A 24,209-nucleotide genomic window follows, 5' to 3' on the forward strand; every position below is an offset into this window, starting at 1 on the left:
TGTTTGGAAAGATTGTAATGGCTTTTTTCCCACTGAATAACAAAACAAAAAAAAAATGCTAACATTAAACTGCTAAATCACACACTGAGACCCAGAGCCATCTTTAGCTGAATCATTTACCACTGATCAATGTAACTATGGTACCACTTTAAACTATGGTACCACTATATAACTTTTCATATTGGCAAATCAAAAAGGAGGATTTGGAACAAATGAATGAATGAATGAATAATCCCCAAGAACACTGCAGCATAAGGAGCATCTCTTAGGAGATGTGCTCAAGGTTGTTTTTATACTGATAATAGTAAAGGGTTTTTTTTATACTGATAACGAAAAACCTTTCCCCAACAACTGCACTTGACATTAATATAGAGGGAAACTTGTGGAAAGAAAGTCTACACAGAGTCCCATTGTGTGTAAGAGTGATGATTAGGTGACTGAGGGCAGGACAACACTATTTTTCTTCCAAGATAAAAAAAAAAAGTTAAAAATAAATGCATAGTTAATATAAGAGCAACAAAGGAAGCAGTCAAGCGGACCAGTCAATGTTATAGAAGTGAGATAACAATAATCATAACAAGGAAAGTTAAAAAATAGAGAAAGAAATAGGAAATACAGTTTTCTTTTTGAAAATGGATTAGATTTCAAGTACTTATGAAGGAGATGGTCTTTAAACATGAGCTAAAGTCTTGTGTAAACCTTCCCACTCACCTTTCACAACACGCAGCATATCATTCCTGGCCTACAGCAAGTGTAAGGCTTACCTTGGGCAGAGGGTATGGTTTTTGATATAGACTGCTCAGCACTTAATAGTAACCAGGCTGAGACTTTCAAACTCATTTCACTGGTGACCAAAGTAAGTTCTAAAAGTGAACTAAGTGAAGCTTGTTAGCATGTCTCCAAATGTGAACATGCTGTACTTGTATGTGAAAGACCAAAATCAAGGTGGACAAAGAGGAGCACCTGTATGTTTCCTATATATACTACTTGGGGAATTTTGTATTTCAGAGTTTCATACATGCATTCATTTAAACTAAGGCTTTCCATTTACACTGTGTTAGCAGCTGGGACTATAAAGGAAAGTATTGCAGCATACTTACCCTAAATAAAAGAGTAGTACAAAAAATATAGCAATAGTATAGGAACTTTTATACAGTTAAATCAATGGGAATCTTTGTGTGAGAAAAAATATTCTAAGTTACATTTGCAGGAACTGGCCTTTTATTTTAGCTCAAAAAATAGGGTCCAGAGCAGTGCAAAGGAGCTGGACCCTAGGTGGATCTTCCAAGCTGACAATTCCCCTAGCCTGTATATGTCTACAGCTGGTTCTTGTGCTATCACCTTCCCAACCTCAGCATAAGGGGACTAGCACTCTGGCTTTTCTCAGATTGCAGCAGAGAATGCAGGAGATTGTGTTTTAGGTGTGCTAGATTTAAGTATATAAAGAATAAGTATAACACCCAGTTTCCACATTTTTGTGGATATGGAAACAAATCAGAACCTCACATGTGAACATCCTCCATACTGAGATTCAAAATCTGAACCCAGTTCTGGAACCAGATTTTGCTAGTGGTTCCTATTTTTATGACTTTCCAACCAAACACCTCTATATTCCAACAGTGCTGCACTTTTCAGGGTGTCGATAGGTCTGGGTTATCTAATCCTCTATAGGTACTATTCTTTGTTTATGCTTATGGATAGGTTGATAAATCAGGCAATTAGATTCTGCCTCAACTTTGTTACATGCTCATTATTTAAATAATAATAATTAATAGGAGATATACTTATCTCCTAGAACTGGAAGGGACCTCAAAAGGTCATTGAGTCCAGCCCCCCTTCCTTCACTAGCAAGGCCAATTACTGATTTTTGCCCTAGATCCCTCAGCATCCCCCTCAAGAATTGAACTTGCAACCCTGGATTTAGAAGGCTAATGCTTAAACCACTGAGCTATCCTTAAGTGGAAGGTTGCTAGCCTTTCCTTCCATCCTGCATTCTACCTTACTCCGCTCCCCTCCCTTTTTTTTTTTGCTTCCCAGAAATAAATGTAACATTTGACAGATTTAAGGTAAAGTACCTAAATTACACTGCTGATCTTTCCTCTCTAACTGAGTCATATGTGTTCATGATAAAGAACAGAATTAACATATTGTGCAATTACATTTAATTAATGATACATTAAACATACTAATAACATCTCTACTGAACAGGAAGAGGCTAGAGAAGAAAGCTGGTGATATACGGTAGCTGTTGAATAATATGTTCAAATGTAACCAGATTATTTTGGGTTACTTAAGGAGGTATTTATATATCCTTGGGAGTGATTATATATAATGTATGTATCACGTGTGTCTGAGAGTATTTTTACCCCTCCAGTAACTTATTCTGATTTGAAAGACAATAGCTCTTCATTGGATATTTCCCCTTTTTCAATATTTCCCTCCCTCCTATTTTCTTTACATTACCATTGCTCAGTGTCATAATAAGTTGTAACCAGTAGGTGGCAATTACATGATTTTACGATGGTTTGTTAAAGCCTAACAACTATACAGCTCTCCACTCAAAAGATTCTTATATAATCGTGTATTTATCTATCAAACTTTAATTTAAATATGGGGCAACAATTAATTAAGACATGTTGAGGGATATCTTAACTTCAGGAAATTTATTCTCAAATAGTGGGAGCATTGCACAATAAGTAAGACTAGTGAGTAGCTCCAATTTTAAACTTGTGCACAGTTCACAAAGACAATTTTATTTTCATTCTGATAATTTGAAGTTTTATAAATTAATCACCTTTTGATTAGTTTACCAGAATTCAAAGCAAATAACTTGGCAAGATAGAAAAAAGACCTTGGTACCACTGAACAATAAAGAAGTAGCATTTGCACTGCCTGGTATAACAATTAGAACATATTAATGTTAAGGGTACTGACTGCATGAGGGCTACTCACCTGAGCAAGGGACGGAAAGCTCAATCTCCATGGCTGAAGGCTTAATATGATCACTAGCTATAATCAGGAAGAATACACACACACACCCCCTGGGACAGTGCTGTACAATCTTGTATGAGCATTACAGAGAATGTGTATTATTTTTGTTTTCCTAACATTTGTTACAGGCTGCAGCTTGAAGTAGTTCACCACGGTCCCATTTCAGCAGTCCACCCGTACTCATCAAAGCACTTAAGTGCATGCTTGACTTCAATGGGACTTAAGCACATGCTTAAAATTGTGATGAATACGGATGAATTTAATCAGCGTGCTTTGCTGATCTGAGGTCCAGATTAGACATTAGGGACAAAATTGCATGAGTTAAATTAGCAGGATTAGTCCCTAGCTCTGTCTGCTCTGCTATAAAAACAAATTGTACAGTCCTTCATGAGAGAGAAACAGAAACACATCTCGCTATGTGCTAATGAATAAGTGATAAGTGTTTGGTGAAGATTAATCAAACTTTGCTACAGATTTCTTTTATTGTCTATAACCTCAATCCAAATAATATGCAATTTGATTAGTAATCAAGATCCACCTTGAGTAATGTGACCTCTGGATCAGCATGTTTTTGTGCAGATAACTTATTCCTCATTTAATACAAAAAACACCTGAAACTGAATAAAAAATAACCCCTGATTAAACAATGTGCAGTACTTTCTTAGTTATCATGCATATACCTTACTGTACCAAGATATATTTTAAGATATAGACGGTTAAAAGGTTCTGCAACCTATTTTTTTACAGCTTACTTGTCATGGTTGTTATAGACTCCTTTACATCTTGGCAAAAGGCAATTTTTAGATAGCATAGCATCATTTTCCTGCAGCATTATCACCATTTCTTCCTTTCATAGAATTCTGCTAATCCTTCCTGTCTATTTATCGAAGCTATTTTTTCTGACAGATCTAATGAATGTCATATCTTGTAGCATGTCAACTGGGTAAAATATTTAAAAAAAAATGAGAGCAAGATTGACTAGGGTCAGTAAAATAAATAGCTTATCTATGCTCTGCATCACTTTCCCCCTCATATATTTTCCTTCTCTAAGATATCAGTAATGTTCTGTTTTCTGACTCACCATTTAGAATGGTTGAGGATTTAAATGTCATACTTCATTATTGTTTGATGTGATAAAGGTTTCATACCATGGACCATCTTAGTAATGATAACTGTTTATCCAATTCCTTTTAGGAAATGAATTAATTTTGTTTCTAAAACCGGTTCTTTATCACAAGGTCTTTTGTTCTCCACTAGATACACTATTAAGTAGATCTTACTTAAAGTTCATCTAGAAATGTATTTTATGTGTTTTGTAAAATATCTTTTAAGTGTTTCACATTTAAATTCCACCAGGTAAAGGCTCAATAGCTTTTCCCAATAGGAGAGATGGAGGTTAGATGACACACTGAATTAACTTTAAAACATTCAAAGCCATATGCTCCCACAGTCTGCATGTCAAAGAGTGTAGTAAATCACTGCAAAAACCTGCCTCCTCAAACCTACCTCCAAATTCAATGCACAAGTTACAAACTCCTACTTGATATTCTGCTAGGCCAGAAAACATTTCATTTTCAGAAGTAAGGGATGGATTCCCAACTTCAGATGCTTTAAAGAGTCTTGATTTTCTGATGATCAGAGCTCAGCACTTTCTGAGTATCAAGCCTCTGTATGGTATCTTAATTTGGCCACCCAAAAATTGACTGGCCCCTTAAATGTAGGCCAACAGCGCGACAGCTGCCAACTCCAAAAAGGGGATGCAGATAGAAGAAACAAAGGAAGAATCAGAGCTAAACCAAAATCCTATGTACTTGATTCTTTTCATTATACTTGTTAATTTATACTGATGTAAATCAGGAATATTTCCAATGAAGTCAACTGAGTTACAATAATGTAAGACTTTTGTAAGCAAGAGGATATCCACATGCTTTACTGCCTCATAAATGAAAGTATTGCACATACCTGCAGAAATATGTCAGGAATTTAATATTACGCTAATCAGTATTACCTTGATAATGGCAAAAGTTTGCACCTTACATTAGCAGAGTATAAATATTTAAGTGGACGCTGATGGAAATCAGGTCACCTGCAAATGGTGAAGACATATCAGCTTTGTTATGGATTGCAAGTGACTTTCATGGATTCATAGATTCTAGGACTGGAAGGGACCTTGAGAGGTCATCTAGTCCAGTCCCCTGCCCTCATGGCAGGACCAAATATTGTCTAGACCATCCCAGATAGACATTTATCTAACCTACTCTTAAATATCTCCAGAGATGGAGATTCCACAACCTCCTTAGGCAATTTATTCCAGTATTTAACCACCCTGACAGTTAGGAACATTTTCCTAATGTCCAACCTAAACCTTCCTTGCTGCTGTTTAAGCCCATTGCTTCTTGTTCTATCCTTAAAGACTAAGGTGAACAAGTTTTCTCCCTCCTCTTTATGACACTCTTTTAGATACCTGAAAACTGCTATCATGTCCCCTCTCAGTCTTCTCTTTTCCAAACTAAACAAACCCAGTTCTTTCAGCCTTCCTTCATAGGTCATGTTCTCAAGACCGTTAATCATTCTTGTTGCTCTTCTCTGGACCCTCTCCAATTTCTCCATATCTTTCTTGAAATGCGGTGCCCAGAACTGGACACAATATTCTAGTTGAGGCCTAACCAGTGCAGAGTAGAGCGGAAGAATGACTTCTCATGTTTTGCTCACAACACACCTGTTAATGCGTCTCTGAATCATGTTTGCCTTTTTTGCAACAGCATCACACTGTTGACTCATAGTTAGCTTGTGTCCCACTATAACCCTTAGATACCTTTCTGCTTAAATGTAGGCCATTTCTGCTGGACTCCTTCCTAGAGAGTCTCTTCCCATTCTGTGTGTGTGAAACTGACTGTTCCTTCCTAAGTGGAGCACTTTGCATTTGTCTTTGTTAAACTTCATCCTGTTTACCTCAGACCATTTCTCCAATTTGTCCAGATCATTTTGAATTATGACCCTATCCTCCAAAGCAGTTGCAATCCCTCCCAGTTCGGTATCATCTGCAAACTTAATAAGCGTACTTTCTATGCTAATATCTAAGTCGTTGATGAAGATATTGAACAGAGCCGGCCCCAAAACAGACCCCTGCAGAAACCCACTTGTTATACCTTTCCAGCAGGATTGGGAACCATTAATAAATACTGAGTAAGGTTATCCAGCCAGTTATGCACCCACCTTATGGTAGCCCCGTCTAAGTTGAATTTGCCTAGTTTATTGATAAGAATATCACGAAAGACCATATCAAATGCCTTAATAAAGTCTAGGTATACCACATTCACCGCTTCTCCCTAATCCACAAGACTCGTTATCCTATCAAAGAAACCTATCAGATTTGTTTGACATGATTTATTCTTTACAAATCCATGCTGGCTATTCCCTATCACCTTGCCACCTTCCAAGTGTTTGCAGATGATTTCCTTAATTACTTGCTCCATTATCTTCCCTGGCACAGAAGTTAAACTAACTGGTCTGTAGTTTCCTTGATTGTTTTTATTTCCCTTTTAATAGATTGGCACTATATTTGCCCTTTTCCACTCTTCTGGAATCTCTCCTGTCTCCCATGATTTTCTAAAGATAATAGCTAGAGGCTCAGATACCTCCTCTGTTAGCTCCTTGAATATTCTAGGATTTCATCAGGCCCTGGTGACTTACAGGCATCTAACTTTTCTAAGTGATTTTTAACTTGTTTTTTTTTTTAATCTTCTAAACCTGTCCCCTTCCCATTAGCATTTTCTATGTTAGGCATTCCTTCAGACTTCTCGGTGAAGACGAAAACAAAGAAGCCATTAAGCATCTCTGCCATTTCCAAGTTTCTTGTTACTGTTTCTCCCTCTTCACTGAACGGTGGGCCTACCCTGTCCTAGGTCTTCCTCTTACTTCTAATGTATTGATAAAAAGTCTTCTTGTTTCCCTTTATTCCTGTAGTTAGTTTGAGCTCATTTTGTGCCTTTGCCTTTCTAATCTTGCCCCTGCATTCCTGTGTTGTTTGCCTATATTCATCCTTTGTAATCTGATCTAGTTTCCATTTTTTTATATGACTCCTTTTTATTTTTTAGATCATTCAGGATCTTGTGGTTAGGCCAAGGTGGTCTTTTGGCACATTTTCTATCTTTCCTACCCAGCGGAATAGCCTGTTTTGGGGCTCTTAATAGTGTTCCTTTGAAAAACTGCCAACTCAACTCAGTTGTTTTTCTCCTCAGTTTTGATTCCCATGGGACCTTACCTGAGCTTACCAAAATCCGCCTTCCTGAAATCCATTGTCTCTATTTTGCTGTACTCCCTTCTACCCTTCCTTAGAATTGCAAACTCTATGATTTCATGATCACTTTCACCCAAGCTGCCTTCTACTTTCAAATTCTCAACGAGTTCCTCCCTATTTGTTAAAATCAATTCTAGAACAGCTTCCCTCCAGTAGCTTTTTCAACCTTCTGAAATAAGAAGTTGTCTGCAATGCAGTCCAAGAACTTATTGGATGGTCTGTGCCCCACTGTGTTATTTTCCCAACATATATCTGGATAGTTGAAGTGCCGTTGTTTAAAAAAAGCCTCATCCACCTCTTCCACCTGGTAAGGTGGCCTGTAGTAGACTCCTAGCATAACACCACCTTTGTTTTTTACCCACAGAATCTCAACACTTCTGTCTCCTATGTCCATCTCCACTTCAGTCCAAGTGTGTACATTTTTAATATAGAAGGCAACACCTCCTCCTTTTTTCCCCTGTCTATCCTCCTGAGCAAGCTGTACCCATCCACACCAACATTCCAATCCTGTGTATTATCCCACCAAGTTTTGGTGATGCCAACAATGTCATAGTTGTATTTATTTATTAGCACTTCCAATTCTTCCTGCTTATTACTCATACTTCTTGCATTTGTATATAGGCATCTAAGATACTGATTTGATCTTGCCTCCCAGTTTTGCCTAGACCCTCCTTTCTCTCTGCCATTATAGCCCACGATCCCTCCTATTTCCAACCCATCTCCCAGGTCTCCATGTTCCACACTTACCCCTGGGCTTTGCTCACCTGTCTCTGTCGAACCTAGTTTAAAGACCTCCTCAGTAGGTTAGCCAATCTGTGTCCAAATAGGGTCTTTCCCCTCCTCAAAAGGTGAATGCCATCTCTGCCTAGCAGTTCTTCCTGGAATAGCATCCCGTGGTCAAGGAAGCCAAAACCCTCCTGGCGACACTATCTTCGCAGCCAGGCATTCACCTCCACGATGCACCTGTCTCTGCCCGGGCCCCTACCTTTGACAGGAAGGATGGAAGAGAATATCACCTGCACTTTAAACTCCTTTGCCTGTACTCCCAGAGCCCGGTAGTCACTCTTGATCCACTCAGTGTCACACCTCACAGCATCATTTGTGCCACATGGATGAGTAGCATGGGGTAGTAGTCAGAGGGCTGGATAATCCTTGACAATGCCTCCATAACATCTCAGATCGGGCCCCCGGCAGGCAGCGTACTTCCCAAGATGAAATGTGAAGGTGACAGATGGGCGCCTCCGTCCCCCTCAGCAAAGAATCTCTGACCACCACTACCCTATGTTTCCTATTCGGAGTGGTGGCAGCACACCTCCCAGCCTTAGATGTACGAGGCTTCACATCCTCTACTGAAAGGGGTGATTCCTTCTCTCCTGTATCAAGAAGAGCATAACGGTTACCTATTACCATGGTGGGAGGGTTCAGGACAGGGGTGGTGCATGGCCTGCTTTCAGAAGTAACCAGCTGCCAGTGTCCACCCTGAGCCATCTCCTCCTCCCTAGTGGTGTGTCAGCAGTCCTGTGTACTGGGACAGCTACTTCAGCTGTCTCCATATGGACACTGTCCAGGAATTGCTCATGGTTTTGGATGCTTCTCAACTTAGCCACCTCATCCTGTAGCTCTCCCACCTGCTGTCTGAGAGATTTCACCAGCAGGCACCTTTCACATTCTGTGGTCCCCCAAGCCTGGATGTCAGTAAGTGGGAATTGCAAATCACAGTCTCTGTAAAAGTTGTCCTCATATTTCCACATACCATGACCTCTTACTAGAGAACTCATATCACACAATGCCTCACATAATTCATACTTTTTTCTGTATTAAAGATGAAAAGTTCCACCATCATGTTTCAGTATCTAGTCATTTCCCCACACCCTCACTGTCTCCTGCATCTCATTTCTCCTTTTATTCCAATCTGCTAGTCAGTCTTCTTGTCCCAACCCACTCTTGTACTAACCCAGAGAGGTGCTGCTAGTCTGGCAGAAGACAGCCACAATAAAAACTCCCCATCATGATCCATCTTATGTTAGCTTTCTCTTTGAACAAGGTACATGGCTGAAGTTGGTTTTAAACATGCTTCCATGATAAGAATTTCACTGTGCTCTGCATGAACACTAATACTGAAAATGTGGCTTTCTTGTTCCACAGCCTTACCATCTGTGATATTGTCCCATTAACTTTGGAGTAATTTACGTATGTACGACTCAGACTTACATGATTTTCTGGTTAAGTATTCCTATTGATGTCAACAAGAGTTACTGATATTCAAGGAATGAAGGATGAGACCCATACTAAAAATCTTCTATTGACTCTATAGAGGAAATGCAAAATTCCCAAACGCATTTCTGATAGCTTTTTTCCAGGTTACTTTTGAGCATTGGTTCTCAACCAGCAGCCTGCAGGCCGCTTGCTGCCCAATCAACACATAGCTGCAGCCTATGTGACATCTCAGGGCCATATAGGTAGCTTGTATATTGTGTGGATGTGGCCCACATAACACAGAGAGAGTTGCATATGCTACCCACAGTGGTAAATAGGTTGATAACCACTGCACTGGAGTGTTATTTACAGAATAGTTCTTCTCTCTAAAGTTATTTGCTTTTTTTTTGTATTGAAAATTAAAATATTTATTCAATCCTGAGGTCAGGATTTTATATTACTGTTTGCTTTCATGTTTATAATCAACAGTGGAATAACACACTTACTGTCTATGCTTTACAGCATTAATTATGACTAATTTAACTCCACTTTTTCTTACCAACTTACCTTCCTAACAAAAAAGAAAAAAACAATAATATTCCCCAGTTCCTTATGGAATTCTAAGGTAATACCATTCTTACCTGAGGACCTTCATTTTCAGAATGCTTTTCAATGTTTTACATCGCTTTTCTGGTATAATTGGCTCCTCTAGCTTAGCCTCTCCTGACTTCATTCAGTTTAAGTTCTCCAAACAGGATTCTCTGCCTTTTCAGTGTTCTTAGACCTTGAGATGTATGTTCTCACTTAGAATTCCCCAGTTTCTGACTTGATACCTTTTGTTTTTTTTAACTGTTACGTGTAATCCATTTTGAACTCTTAAGAGTATGATTACAGTTGAAGCAGCATTTTGCTTTAACCAATACGCAAATACTGTAATTTGCTACCTTTTTTGTTTCCTGCATATATTTATAGTTCTCACAACTTAAAAAAATGGAATAATTTCTTTGATTTTTGCATTAATAAATAAGGAAATTTACATATGTATTCTAGTAAATTCCTCCTGTAAAACTGTTGACAGTTTGCATTAATTGCCCTTTGTGTTATGCTTCCTTTGTTTATAGGAGATTAGAGAGATCCTCCAACAGAGGTCCTTCCCAGCCCTCAGCATTGTTCATGATAGCTTCTAAGCAGCATTATTAGCCTTATGAAGTCTTCTGTTTCTGCACTTCTATTTATAATGTGTAATTAAGATTTTCTTTAGATTATCTTAATTCCTCTTGTCCCAGTAAAAATGACAGACAAATACCTTGAGACTTTTTAATGCCTTAATTGTTCCCCAAGAGTTAGATTACAGAGTTAGGACCTGATTCCTAGAAATTTTATGCACCATTTCCCCAGTAATCTTTTTTTTAAACATTTTGTTCAGAAATTTGATTTTGCTGAGGAAAGTACAAATACTTTTGATTTACATTAATCCCTTGAGATGAGTTACCATTTCTTCACTCTGCACCTCATTATGCATCATATGAACTCCAAAGAAGATGAAAGAATCTAATAATAGCACATGCTATAGTAACCAGACGGGGCAGTCATTTTAGATTTGATTCTGACCTATAGGCCAAATTGGTTGTGACTCTTGAAGATGGGAGGCAATCTGGGTGAAAACAATCAGGAAACGATAGTGCAAAAACAGTCTCTCTGGGGTGCCTTCCTAACTAAGCTGAGCCCCCCACCAAGCCCATTTCCCACCACAGGTTTGGCCCAGTACAGGTCATAGCCTCTTAGTGCTTGTAGTGGGCCCTGCCCTTGTGGGCCTGTTTAATTTGTTTATGCATGGGAGAAAAGGAAATTTCAGGTTCAACGCAAAAGAAGCCCCTCCTGGAGTCAATCCAAAGGCAAATATGTCCAAGGCACCAATGCCAAATATGCGTAGGGGTACCTGGATAGCAGTTTTGTTGGAGTCCTTGCGGTTGGGTAGCCAAGTTAGTCTGTCCCTATTGGGCTTGCCCCTGGGGGTTCTTGGGCTCCTCACAGAGCTGAGGGATTTCTGGCCTGGTCTACACTATGCAGTTAAATCAATTTTAACAGCGTTAAATCAATTTAACGCAGTACCCGTCCACACTACAATGCACTGTATATTGATTTAAAGGGCTCTTTAAATCGATTTCTGTACTCTTCCCCGACGACAGGAGTAATGCTAAAATCGATATTAACATATCGATTTAGGGTTAGTGTGGCCGCAAATCGAAGTTATTGGCCTCCGAGCAGTATCCCACAGTGTACCACTGGCCGCTCTGGACAGGAATCTGAACTCTAATGCACTGGCCAGGTATACAGGAAAAGCCCCGCGAACTTTTGAATTGCATTTCCTGTTTGGCCAGCTTGGAGCTCTCATCAGCACAGGAAACAATGCAGTCTCCTGACAATAGAAAAAGAGCACCAGCATGGACCGCACGAGAGGTACTGGATCTTATCGCTATATGAGGAGAGGATTCAGTGCTATCAGAACTGCGTTCCAAAAGATGAAATGAAAAAACTTTTGAAAAAATTTCCAATACCGGGAGGGAAAGAGGCCACACCAGGGACTCAGTGCAGTGCAGAGTGAAAGTGAAGGAGCTCAGACAAGCCTACCAGAAAACCAAAGCAGCAAACAGAAGATCCGGATCAGGGCCAAAAACATGCCACTTCTACCCTGAGCTGCATGCAATTTTAGGGGGCTGCGCCACCACTACCCTCCCCTTGTCCGTGGATTCCGAGGTGGGGGTTATAATCTCAACCATGGATGAGGATTCAGCAGAGGGGGAAGATGAGGAGGAGGAAGAGGAGGAAGAGCTTGCAGAGAGCACACAGCACTCCATTCTCCCCAACAGCCAGGAGCTTTTTGTGATCCAGACGGAATTCCATCCCAGCCCTCCCCAGTCACTAGCCCAGACAGTGAAGCCATGGGAGCGACCTCTGGTGAGTGTACCTTTGTAAATATAGAACATAGTTTAAAAGCAAGTGTTTTTTAATGATTGATTTGCCATGAGGGCTTGGCATGCATTTACTGGAACAGTTTGTTAACATATCTGGGGATGGAGCGGAAATCCTCCAGGGACATCTCCATGAAGCGCTCCTGGAGGTACTCCAAAAGCCTTAGCAGAAGATTTCTGGGCAAGGCAGCCTTGTTCCGTCCACCATGGTAGGACACTTTACCACACCATGCATGTAGCAAGTAATCGGGTATCATTGCATGACAAAGCCTAGCTGCGTATGGTCCCGGTGATTGCAGGCATTCAAGAAACATCCGTTCTTTATCTCGCTCTGTTATCCTCAGCAGAGTGATATCGTTCATGGTAACCTGGTTGAAATTAAGGAATTTTATTAAGGGGACAGAGATGGCCATTCCTACGGGGCTGCTTGCCTGTTGCTTAAAAGAAATCCTTCCTTGCAGGTAGCTAAGTGGGGGGAGGGGAGGGGGGTTAATGACGCTGAGCTTTTTAGCGTTTGGCCAGCAGGAATCTTCCCAGCTACCAGCCATGCGGTGGGGGGGGGGGAGAAGGGGGGTGATTAGCAGTGATCTTCCATTATCCCAGTCATGCGGTGGGGGGAGGGGTAAAGCAATTCCAGGGTTAGGGTTAGGGTTTGGCGTCTGCTGCTCCTTGTTAAAGAAGCAGCACAGGGAGAAGCTATATGCCTCTTTGCCTTACCATGACCGCATGCAAGCTGAATTGTGATGCCCGGACCTGCGTCTGTGTTGATCTGTTACACCACAGCCGCAGGCACTCAATACTAAAAGAATCCAAATGCTACCTTGTAGTGAAATCACATGTGCTATGTAAGGTGAATAGTGTTGTTCACTGTGAAAGAGTATAACCATTGTTCTGTGAAATGTATCTTTTATAATCCTTCTATCACTATTTTCCCCCACTCATGCAGCTGCAATTTTTTCAAGCCTCCCTACTCCATCCCGAAGGCTAGCTCAGATAAAATGGAGGAACAAGAGGACACGAGATGAAATGTTCACAGAAATCATGGCAGTAATCCACAATGAAAGAGCTCATCTGGGGAAGTGGAAGGACATGGTAGCAAAGTACAGGAAAGATGCCAGTGAACATGAGGATAGGAGGATCGAACGTGAGGATAGGAGAGACGCTCGAGATGAGCAGCAGGAAGATCAGAGGTGGCAGGATGCAAGGCTGGAGCTGCTGCGTGATCAAACTGACATCCTCTGACGTCTTATGGATCTTCAGAGGAGCAACGGGGTCACAGAAAGCCGCTGCAGCCCCTGTGTAACCACCCTCAGTACTCACTATGTTCCATATCTTCCACACCCAGACGTGTAAGAACGCGTGGGGGAAGGCTTTGTGAACCAGCCCACTCCACCCCCGTGGACAGTCCAACCAAAAGGCTGTCATTACATTGAAATGTGCTTAATGGCCTTTTCCTTCCCTCCTATTCTCCTCCCAAACCACTCCCGGGATACCTTGTTATTTCTCTTACTCTTTTTATAATTACATGCTTTTTAAATGAAGGGGGAGGGTGGGTTGCTTACAGGGAATGACTTTTAATAAAGAATACATGCTTTTTAAACGATAGTAACTTTATTTCCAGAAGCAAGCTATAATCGAAGGGGGAGGGTGGGTTGCTTACAGGAGGAGTCAATAAAGGCGGGGAGGTTCATGAAGGGGAAACAATCACAGCAGTCACACCGTACCCTGGCCCATGATGAAACTCGTTTTCAAGGCTTCTCTGATGTGCACTGCTTCCTGGTGAGCTCTTCTAATCGCCCTGGTGTCTGGCTGCGCATAATCAGCGGCCAGGTGATTTGCCTCAGCCTCCCACCCCGCCATAAAGGTCTCCCCCTTACTCTCACAGAGATTGTGGAGCACACAGCAAGCAGCAATAACAAAGGGGACATTGGTTTGGCTGAGGTCTGAGCGAGTAAGTAACGTTCGCCAGCGAGCCTTTAAACAGCCAAATGCACATTCTACCACCATCCTGCACTTGCTCAGCCTGTAGCTGAACACCTCCTGACCACTGTCCAGGCTGCCTGTGTATGGCGTCATGAGCCATGGAATCAAGGGGTAGGCTGGGTCACCCAGGATAATGATAGGCATTTCAACATCCCCAACTGTTATTTTCTGGTCCGGGAAGTAAGTTCCTTGCTGCAGCCGTTTAAAGAGAACAGTGCTTCTGAAGGCGCGAGCGTCATGAACCCTTCCTGGCCATCCCACGTGGATGTTGGTGAAACATCCCTTGTGATCCACCAGTGCTTGCAGCACCATTGAAAAGTACCCCTTGCGGTTTATGTACTGGGTGCCCTGGTGCTCCGGTGCCAAGATAGGGATATGGGTTCCATCTATCGCCCCCTCACAGTTAGGGAATCCCATTGCAGCAAAGCCATCCACTATGACCTGCACGTTTCCCAGAGTCACAACCTTTCGTAGCAGCAGCTTAATGATTGCTTTGGCTACTTGCAACACAGCAGCCTCCACAGTAGATTTTCCCACTCCAAATTGATTCCTGACTGACCGGTAGCTGTCTAGCGTTGCAAGCTTCCAGAGGGCTATTGCCACTCGCTTCTCCACTGTGAGGGCTGCTCTCATCTTGGTATTATGGCGTTTCAGGGCAGGGGAAAGCAAATCACAAAGTTCAAAGAAAGTGCTCTTAGCATGCGAAAGTTTCGCAGCCACTGCGAATCATCCCACACCTGCAAAACTATGCGATCCCACCAGTCTGTGCTTGTTTCCCGGGCCCAAAATCGGCGTTCAATGGGTAGAACCTCCCCCATTACCAGCAGACGCTCCAAAGCGCGGGGGCCTGCGGTTAGGGAGAAATCAGTGTCCATGTCCTCATCACTCTTTTCGCCACGCTGCCGTAGCTGCCTACTCCTCTCCTGTGTTTGCAGTTCATGGTTCATCATAGACAGCATGAGAATGCGTGAGGTGTTTACAACGTCCACGATCGCAGTATTGAGCTGAGCAGGGTCCATGCTTGCTGTGCTATGGCGTTTGCTTTCAGTTCACCCAGTAAAAAAGGCGTGAAATGGATGTCTGCTGCTTTCAGGAAGGGAGGGGTGAGGCTGTACCCAGAACCACCCACGACAATGATTTTTGCCCTATCAGGCACTTGGGTATTAACCCAGAATTCCAAGGGTCAGGGAAGACTGCGGGAACTATGGGATAACTATGGGATAGCTACCCACAGTGCAACCCTCCGGAAATCGATGGTAGCCTAGGACCATGGACGCACACAGCCGAATTAATGTGCCTAGTGTGGACGCATAAAATCGACTTTATAATATCTGTTTTATAAAACCAGTTTAAGTTAATTCAAAATTATGCTGTAGTGTAGACGTACCTATGGCACAAGGGTCCTTTCTATTGTTTCAGGAGTTACTCTCTTCTCTGGGCTTTCCCACCTTGCAGGCTGCAGCTTCCTCCTTTTAAAGTCCATCCTCCTTCCCATGCATGACTAGCAGGGCTGGAGGTGCAGGGCTACCTTAGCACACAGAGCCTCCCAAGACTCTTCCCTGTCAATGAGGGGTTTATACACTCCATCACAGATAGATTTCATTATTCAAAGGGAAGGAAGGAGTGAGAGTAGCACAGTGGGGATAACAGACTTCAAATAAAGCAGACTTTAACAAACATATAGAACTATGAGATGGGTCCCTTGGGAAAAAAATCTAAGAGAAAAAGTTCAGGAGAGCCTGCAGCGTTCAGGAGATCTGGCAGTGTCTCAAAAAAATATTAAACATGCAACAGAAAACTAATCTGACATGAAGAAAAGACAGCAAGAACATTAGGAGGCCAATATGTCTCTATCAGGAGCTCTTTAATGACCTGAAAATCAAAAAGGAAACCCCCCAAAAGTGTAAACATCCAAATTTCTAAGGATGAGTACAAAAGAATAGCACAAGCATGTAAGGACAAAATAAGCAAGGCTAAAGGCACAAAATGAGCTATACCTATTAAGGGACACAAAAGGCAGTAAGAAGGGGTTCTAGAAATACATTAGGAACAAGAGAAGAGCAAGGGAAAATTTAAGTCCACTACTTAACAGACAGAGAGGACTAATAACACCAACAAGGCTCAAAAGTTTAATTCCTATTTTGCTTCAGTCATCACTATGCAGGCTAATTGGGACCAGATGCTTAACACAATTAATATTAATAACAAGGGGGAAGGAATGGAAGCCAGAACAGGGAAAATCAAGGTTAAAGAATATTTAGATAAATTTGTTGTGTTCAGGTCAGCAGGGCCCAATGAACTTCACCATAGGGTACTTAAGGAAGTAGCTGAAACAATCTCATAACCATTAGTGAATAACTTTGAGAACACATGGAAAGGATTAGAGAAGGACAAACATAATACCTATCTTTAAAAAGAGGAACAAAAAGGATCCAAGGAATTATAAACTAGTCAGCCTAATTTTAATACCTGGAAAGATACTGAAACAATTTTTTAAATAATCACCTAGCTGGAAGCACCTAGAGGATAATAGAGCAATAAGTGATAGCTGATATAGACTTATCAGGAACAAATCCCCAAAACCTAAAGGATAGGCAGGAAATAGTAGATGTGGTATATCGTGATTTTAGTAAGGATTTGACACAGGTCCACAAGACATTCTTATAAACAACCTAAGAAAATGTGTTCCAGATGAAATTAATATAAGGTGGATGCATAACTGGTTGAAAAACTATATTCAAAGAGTAGTTATCAGTGTTTTGCTGTCAGACTGGGAGGATGTATCTAGTGGGGTTCCACAGGAGTGTATCCTGGGTCTGGTACTATTCAATGTTTTAATTTTGATTACTTGGATAACGAAGTGGAGAGTGTGCTTATAAAATATGCAAAAGTACCAAGTTGGGAGGGGTTTCAAGCACTTTGGAGGACAGGATTAGAATTCCAAATGACCTTGATAAATTGGGGAATTGGTCTGAAAGCAACAAGATGAAATTCAAAAAAAGATAAAGTGAAAAGTATTGCACTTAAAAAGGAAAAATCTAATGAACAAATACAAAATGGGGAATAACTGGCTAGGCAGTAGTACTATAAAAAAAGGATCAGGGGTTACAGTGGATTACAAATTGAGTATGACCCAAGAGTGTGATAAAGTTGTGAAAAAGGCTACTATCATTTTGTGAAGTATTAGTAGTGTCATAGATAAGACATGGGACTCGGAAGGCAATTTTTACATTCTATTTGGCACAGGGGAGGTGCTATCATTGAAAAAAGTGTAGATAAATTGGAAAGAGTCCAGAGGAGAGCAATAAAAATGATAAAAGGTTTAAAGAACTTGATCTGTGAGGAAAGGTTTAAAAAATGGGCATATTTAATCTTGAGAAAAGAAGACTGAGTAGGGACCTGATTACAGTTTTCAAATATGTTAAGGGCTGTTTCAAAACTGACAATTGTTGTCTATGTCCACTAATGCTAAGAGAAGTAGTAGTGTGTTTAATCTGCAGCAATAATGAATTGGTTTAGATATCAGTAAAAAACTCCCTAACTATAAGGATAATGAAGTACTGGAATATGTTACCAAGGGAGATTAGACATACTTTTGTCAAAGATGACCTAGATTACTAGGTCCACACTCAGCATGAGGAGATGAACTAGATCAGTGGTTCTAAACCAGAGGTATGCATACCCCTGGGCATATCCAGAGGGTATGTCAACTCATCTAGATATTTGCCAAGCTTGACAACAGGCTACAACCCTCTGCCCCCTCCCCAAAAAACAAACCTGTCCCCCCAAACACTGGTGAAGTCATTACAAACTAAAATTTCATACAGACAATGACTTGTTTATACTGCTCTATATACTATAAATTAGGGGTTCTCAACCCGTAGAGTGGTTGCAAGTGCAGGGTCTGCATTAGGGGTGGAAATCAGGGCAATTCCCGGGGGCTCTGCACCACAGGGAGCCCCGTGAAGCTAAGTTACATGCTTCAACCCCACTGCCCACATAGGTCTCAGCTTTTGTATCTAAAGGGATTCTCATCCCTTCCCTTATATATGCCGTGATTTCATACATTATTGCAGTAAATTTAACTCTCTCTCTCCATAGGTTAAATAAAGCTCTTTCATGTGGCAGATAACTTCAGAAAATGCTTCTCTAACATTTGTGTCTGGGCTTTCACTATGGCCATGCAGCCCTCTGCATTTCATGTGTGTTTATCCAGACTTTTCAGAAGAGATGGAATCCCTGCCACCTATGCTTCTAAGAATCTCTTTAGCATTTCTTGGCTGTACTCTCATTGATTGAAGTAGCAATCTCTTGTGGTGTCTCTTGTGGTGGTGTTCAAGAGGCTGGTATTTAGGATTTGAAGAAATCTACCATTTTCTCCTTCAGTCAGATGCACACTCAGAAGTAAATCGCTTGATACATATATGCATATATTATTAGAATTTTTGCATTCAAACTTTTCTAGCACGTCTTGCATAGCATCACTCCTTATGCACACTTCTCTAATCTACTAGTAAGTGTGGAAAAGAGGACAGGTTAATATTATCTGGGGACAGTTGCAAGTATTTATAATTGTGATTATAACAGTTACATGGGAATCTTCTGCAATAATTAACCTACTTAAAATAAGGCAATTAAATCCTTCTCTCTCTCCTCTACACACACACAGCCACATATATGCTACTTGTTTCAATCCAATACTTCACGAAGGTCAACTAAATAATTTATTCAGGGAAACATTACGTTTCCTGTCTTCATTTTCAAAGGGAGGTGGGGAAGTTTTGAACAGGATGGAGGGGAATATCTGAATCCCTCAGTTATATGAACCCATTTCAAAATCAGGATGCAACACGTCACCATGTTAAAGCAAACTCTTCTATATGGGGATATCTTGGCATCCACACAGGGTATGTCTACATTTCAATGTAAGCCCAGGGTTCAAACTCATCCTCAAGCCTAACCCCTCTTCCATCTACCCCCAAATCACACTAACCCAGAGCAGGGTCCGAGGACCACATGAATATTGAGGGTCTGAGACTGAGTCAATCTGGGACCAGGGTTCAAGTGCTATTGCTTTGCAGTTTAGATGCAGCCCCACTGGACTAGTGCTCTAGCAGTCCACCAAAAATATTTCACAATCTCACAAGCTGACGTTCTTTCTCCTTCAGCCAGTCAAAGATTTGCTGAATGGTCATGTTTTCTCACCTGGCACCATTAATAAAGGGCCATACTTTGGGAGGGAGCTAGAAAGTCTGGAATATGGGTATTTAGACTTGGACCTGCATGACGCAGTGTAGATGCTGGAGCCCCAGGGTTCAACAATTCCTAACCTAGGTTTACAAGTGAGTATAGATGCTCAAGTCCTAGATTAACAAACCCAGGGTCTGCTAACTTGAATTCTACTAACTTAATGACTACAGTCGGGTTCTGTATAGGTACAAAGATCCTTGTGCAGAGTGAGCAACTTGCAGGATTAGGGCCTGTGTCTTTTCTTTTTCGTATCAGCCACCTGTATCTTTCCCTCGTGACTTTCTAACAGCTTGCTTGAAAAATATAACTGTTAGCTTATTCAGTTGTACACATACCATCAATCTCATCGTGCCACTGATTTTTACATAGGACAACACCATTGTCTTAGCTTCCACTGAATGTAGGCATCAAAACCCAAGGTCTTTGAATACATAACCTCCATATTCATCTCTCCCTTTTGTTGGGCAAGGCAGAACCTTTTTACCCCTCCCTCATTTCATGGTTCTGTGACTCAAGGAGAAAGATAGAACTATAAGGTTTATATTCTAAATTCATAATTAATCCAGAGCCTAATAAAGGTGGTAGGGTTTTTAAACATTTGCTAATCTAGTCTGTGTTCATTTGCTGCCTCAGGTGTTGATGTTAAAGTATTGGGCCTAGATTTTCCAGAGTGACTAAGATGTCTCTAACTGGGTTCCTGAAATCACTAAAGTAGCCTGATTTTCAGAGAATGAGAGCTCAGCACTTTCTAAAAAAACAAGGTCCCTTTAGGTGTTTCTAATTGGGTGCCTAAAAATGGAGGTACTTTTGAAAATTTAGGCCTTGATTTCTAAAGGTCTCCTCTACCTAAAGTAGAAATTCTTTTTGATTATGCTTTCTACGGAAATTCAGGTTCGTGTATTTGTTCTATATTACATTAAAGAGTGTCCAGTATCCTTAAGAAACATTAATCAGCTTAAACGTGTTAATTAAACAATGGGGTTCATATGGGAAATGATGGGTATGGAAGTTTTAAAGTAGCTACTTTTTCACCATGGCTGCAGTACTCAAATGAGTGTAAGGGAGTTTGACACCTAACTCCCACTCATTCTGAATGGGATTCAGGTACCCGATTCTTCAAAGTTCCTTAGAAAATTTCAGTCTATATGGTATTTTCCTCTCCAAATTCCCTCAGTTTGCTATCTGTGATTAGAACTAAGCAAGACTTTTCTGTTCTGTTGAATTGAATGATGCGGCCAGATAAACATGGTAACAATTTTACCATTTTGCTTGAATGTCATGTAGTTTTGGATCACTGCAAAAATGTTGGTATTTGTGAGCAACTGCTTCTCTTCCTCAAAGACCTTCTCATGGTGACCTTGGGTCCCATGACTGGGACAATACGCTTTCTATTTGCAACAAGTGCGCAACCTGTGGATGTTGTTAGCACTTTGTGGCCCAGGCTGTGTCCAACGGTGCTCTCTTCCTCCTACACCTGGCAAGCTGAGGACAACTTTGTCTCTTTGATGTGGATTGTGCCACACTAAAACATTACAGCATCACCTTGAGAATCAATTAATGGTACTGTGCTTCTCTTTGGGCTACATATTGAGACTATATAGAAACTAAACCTTATCTCATGCTAACAGCACACTGCACCAGTGCTCCAAAATCAGCATTGCCTGGTACATTTCTGGATGGAATTTAAGGTAACTGATTTTAACCTAAAAGTCCTAAATGATGTGGCACATGATTACCTGAGAAATCACCTCTTGCCCTGTGTCTTGCTGCCTCAGTAGCAATCAGCAGAGCGATTTGGGCTGAAGCCTTGCTATAGTGAGTTGCTTGAGGATCTAGATTTGTTTACCTTCCAGGCATGCTGTAAGGTCCAACTATTTCCCTAGGCATCTGGGAAATAAGTGGGTTTTGAGGTAGAGGATCTTACTTATTAGAACTGTGTTTGGTGAAAAAGTATCTTACCAGTATTTTCTCAGGTCTGGTGTATATTTAGGATTGGCAGATTTTTAGATGTAAATTTCAATTATTAATCCCAATTTTATTTTAAAGATTTTTTGCCATTTCTAACTATTTTAATTTGCACAGTTGTGAAAAATTAAGGGGGTGTATCGTCGGGGTTAGGGCTGGAGAAATTGATGACAACAGGGCAGCAGAGGAGTCCCAGCATGGCCTTACGGCCAACAAAACACTCTCTCTGCAGGCACAAGATGTGGGGAAGGTTGTGGTCCAGGTGGGGAAGAGCAGAGAGCCCCAGACAAGGCCACAAGGAATAGGTTTAGCTTCCGGCCACTTGGGAGGCCACCATGCTACTGGATATCTCCTCCCATACTTCCAGCCAGGAGTGAATAAGTGGGGCTTTTACAGTGGGGCTGCAGAGGGCTCTTTGCACAACTGTGGGGCAGTGACAACGGATCCCTGAAGGCTTAAGGTGTGGGGGGAAAGCAGTGCCTGCTGTCTGTTATCAATGGATATAGAAATATAGAGAAATATAGCCTAGACTAACCTTTTGTAAGGTGGGTACATAACTGGCTAGAAAAGCATACTCAGAGAATAGTTATCAAAGGTTCACAATTGAGGTGGAACAGCATATCGAGTGGGGACCTCAGGGATCAGTTGTGAGTCTGGTTCTATTCAATAGCTTCATCAATTATTTGGATAATGGCATAGAGAGTACACATATAAAGTTTGTGGATGATACCAGCCAGGAAGGGGCTGCAAGTGCTTTGGAGGTTGGGATTAGAATTCAAAATGATCTTGACAAACTGGAGAAATAGTCTGAAATAAATATCATAAAATTCAATATAAGCAAATGTAAAGTACTGCATTTAGGAAGGAATAATCAATTGCACAAATACAAAATGGGAAATGACTGCCTAGGAAGGAGCACTGCAGAAAAGGATCTGGGGGAGGAGGGGGGTTATAATGGATCACAAATTGAATGAGAGTCAACATGTAACACTGTTGAAAAAAAAAGCAAACCTCATCCTAGGATATATTAGCAGGAGTGTTGTAAACAAAACATGAGATTTAATTCTTCCACTCTATTCAGCACTGATAATGCCTCTGTCCAGTTCTGGGCACAAAACTTTGGGACAGTTGGGGACAAATTAGAGAAAGTCCAGAGAAGCCCAACAAAAATGATTAAAGGTCTAGAAAACATGCCCTACAAGGGAAGATTGAAAATACTGAGCATTTTTTAGTCTTGAGAAGACCAAGGGGGGGACATGATGATAGTCTTCAAGTACATAAATGGTTGTTATAAAGAGGATGGTGATTAATTGTTATTATTAATCACCAAGGATAGGGAGAAGAACTAATTACAGCAAGTGAGATATAGGTTAGACAAAGGAAAACTTCCTAGCTGTGAGGGGGATTAAGCACTGGAACAAATTGCCTAAATAGGTTGTGGAATCTCCATCACTGGAGGTTTTTAAGAACAAGCTAGACAAACACGTGTCAGGGATGGTCCAAACAATACGTAGTCCTGATTCAGTAAGGGCATTGGACTAGATGACCTATCCAGGTCCATTCCAGTCCTACATTTCTATGATTCTCAGGTTTTTTCCATCAATTTCCATGTCAGGTGAAATCAACGTTTACCAACAACTAACAATTTACTTAGACTTCTGCCAAGCCTATGTATTCTCATTTGTTAGAGTGGGAGCAGCAGTCCATTTGGACATTGTTGTGGAGATTAATTATATAAGGGCAACCAGAGCATGAGATGGGTGTGATTCTATATTTTATACATCTAAATGAATACAAACCACTTTCTGTTACACCAGATACACCTCTCCCAATATAACGTTGTCCTTGGGAGCCAAAAAATCTTACCACATTAAAGATGAAACCATGTTATATCAAACTTGCTTTGACCCCCTGGAGCGCTGCTTTACCGCATTATATCCAAATGTGTGGTATATCGGGTCATGTTATATCGGGGTAGAGGTATAATTAACTTTTTCCTCAGCCACCTGGCCAGAATATCTCAGTAAAATCAGACTTCCGGGAGCCCATTTTTTAAATTTTCAAAGCATCATTTTTATATGTGACCTCTGACTCCAGAGATACAACACAATAGGATTCTAGGCAACAGTTACATTAAGAAATACTTATCTGATTAACAACATCATCAAAAATTCATTTTGTAGGAGATTCTTTAGAGTTTATATTTAACTTAAGATTCTTTAGATGACTTTCCTTTCTTCAGCTAGCTGTTCTAATGTTCTTGGCTTTCTATGAATGTTGGAAGAGTTTAGGGTTTATTTTCCCCTCTCACTTTTAATTAAAATGAGTTTTTAATTCAAAGCTTACTTTACTAACAAACCATGTTTTTCTCTTTCAGGTCCACATTGTTCTTAGTCTTTAACATCCAGCTACTTCAAGCATATTACTTAATGCACTGATATGAAGTACAGTTGTGTGTGTAAACACACACACACACACACACACAATTTGTGCTATGAGAAATGTGTCATCAACCAACCAGTTTACCTCTAGTTAATAGAATAAAGAATTTG

This window comes from Gopherus evgoodei, chromosome 1 (genome assembly GCF_007399415.2).
Source record: "Gopherus evgoodei ecotype Sinaloan lineage chromosome 1, rGopEvg1_v1.p, whole genome shotgun sequence".
NCBI lineage: Eukaryota > Metazoa > Chordata > Testudines > Testudinidae > Gopherus > Gopherus evgoodei.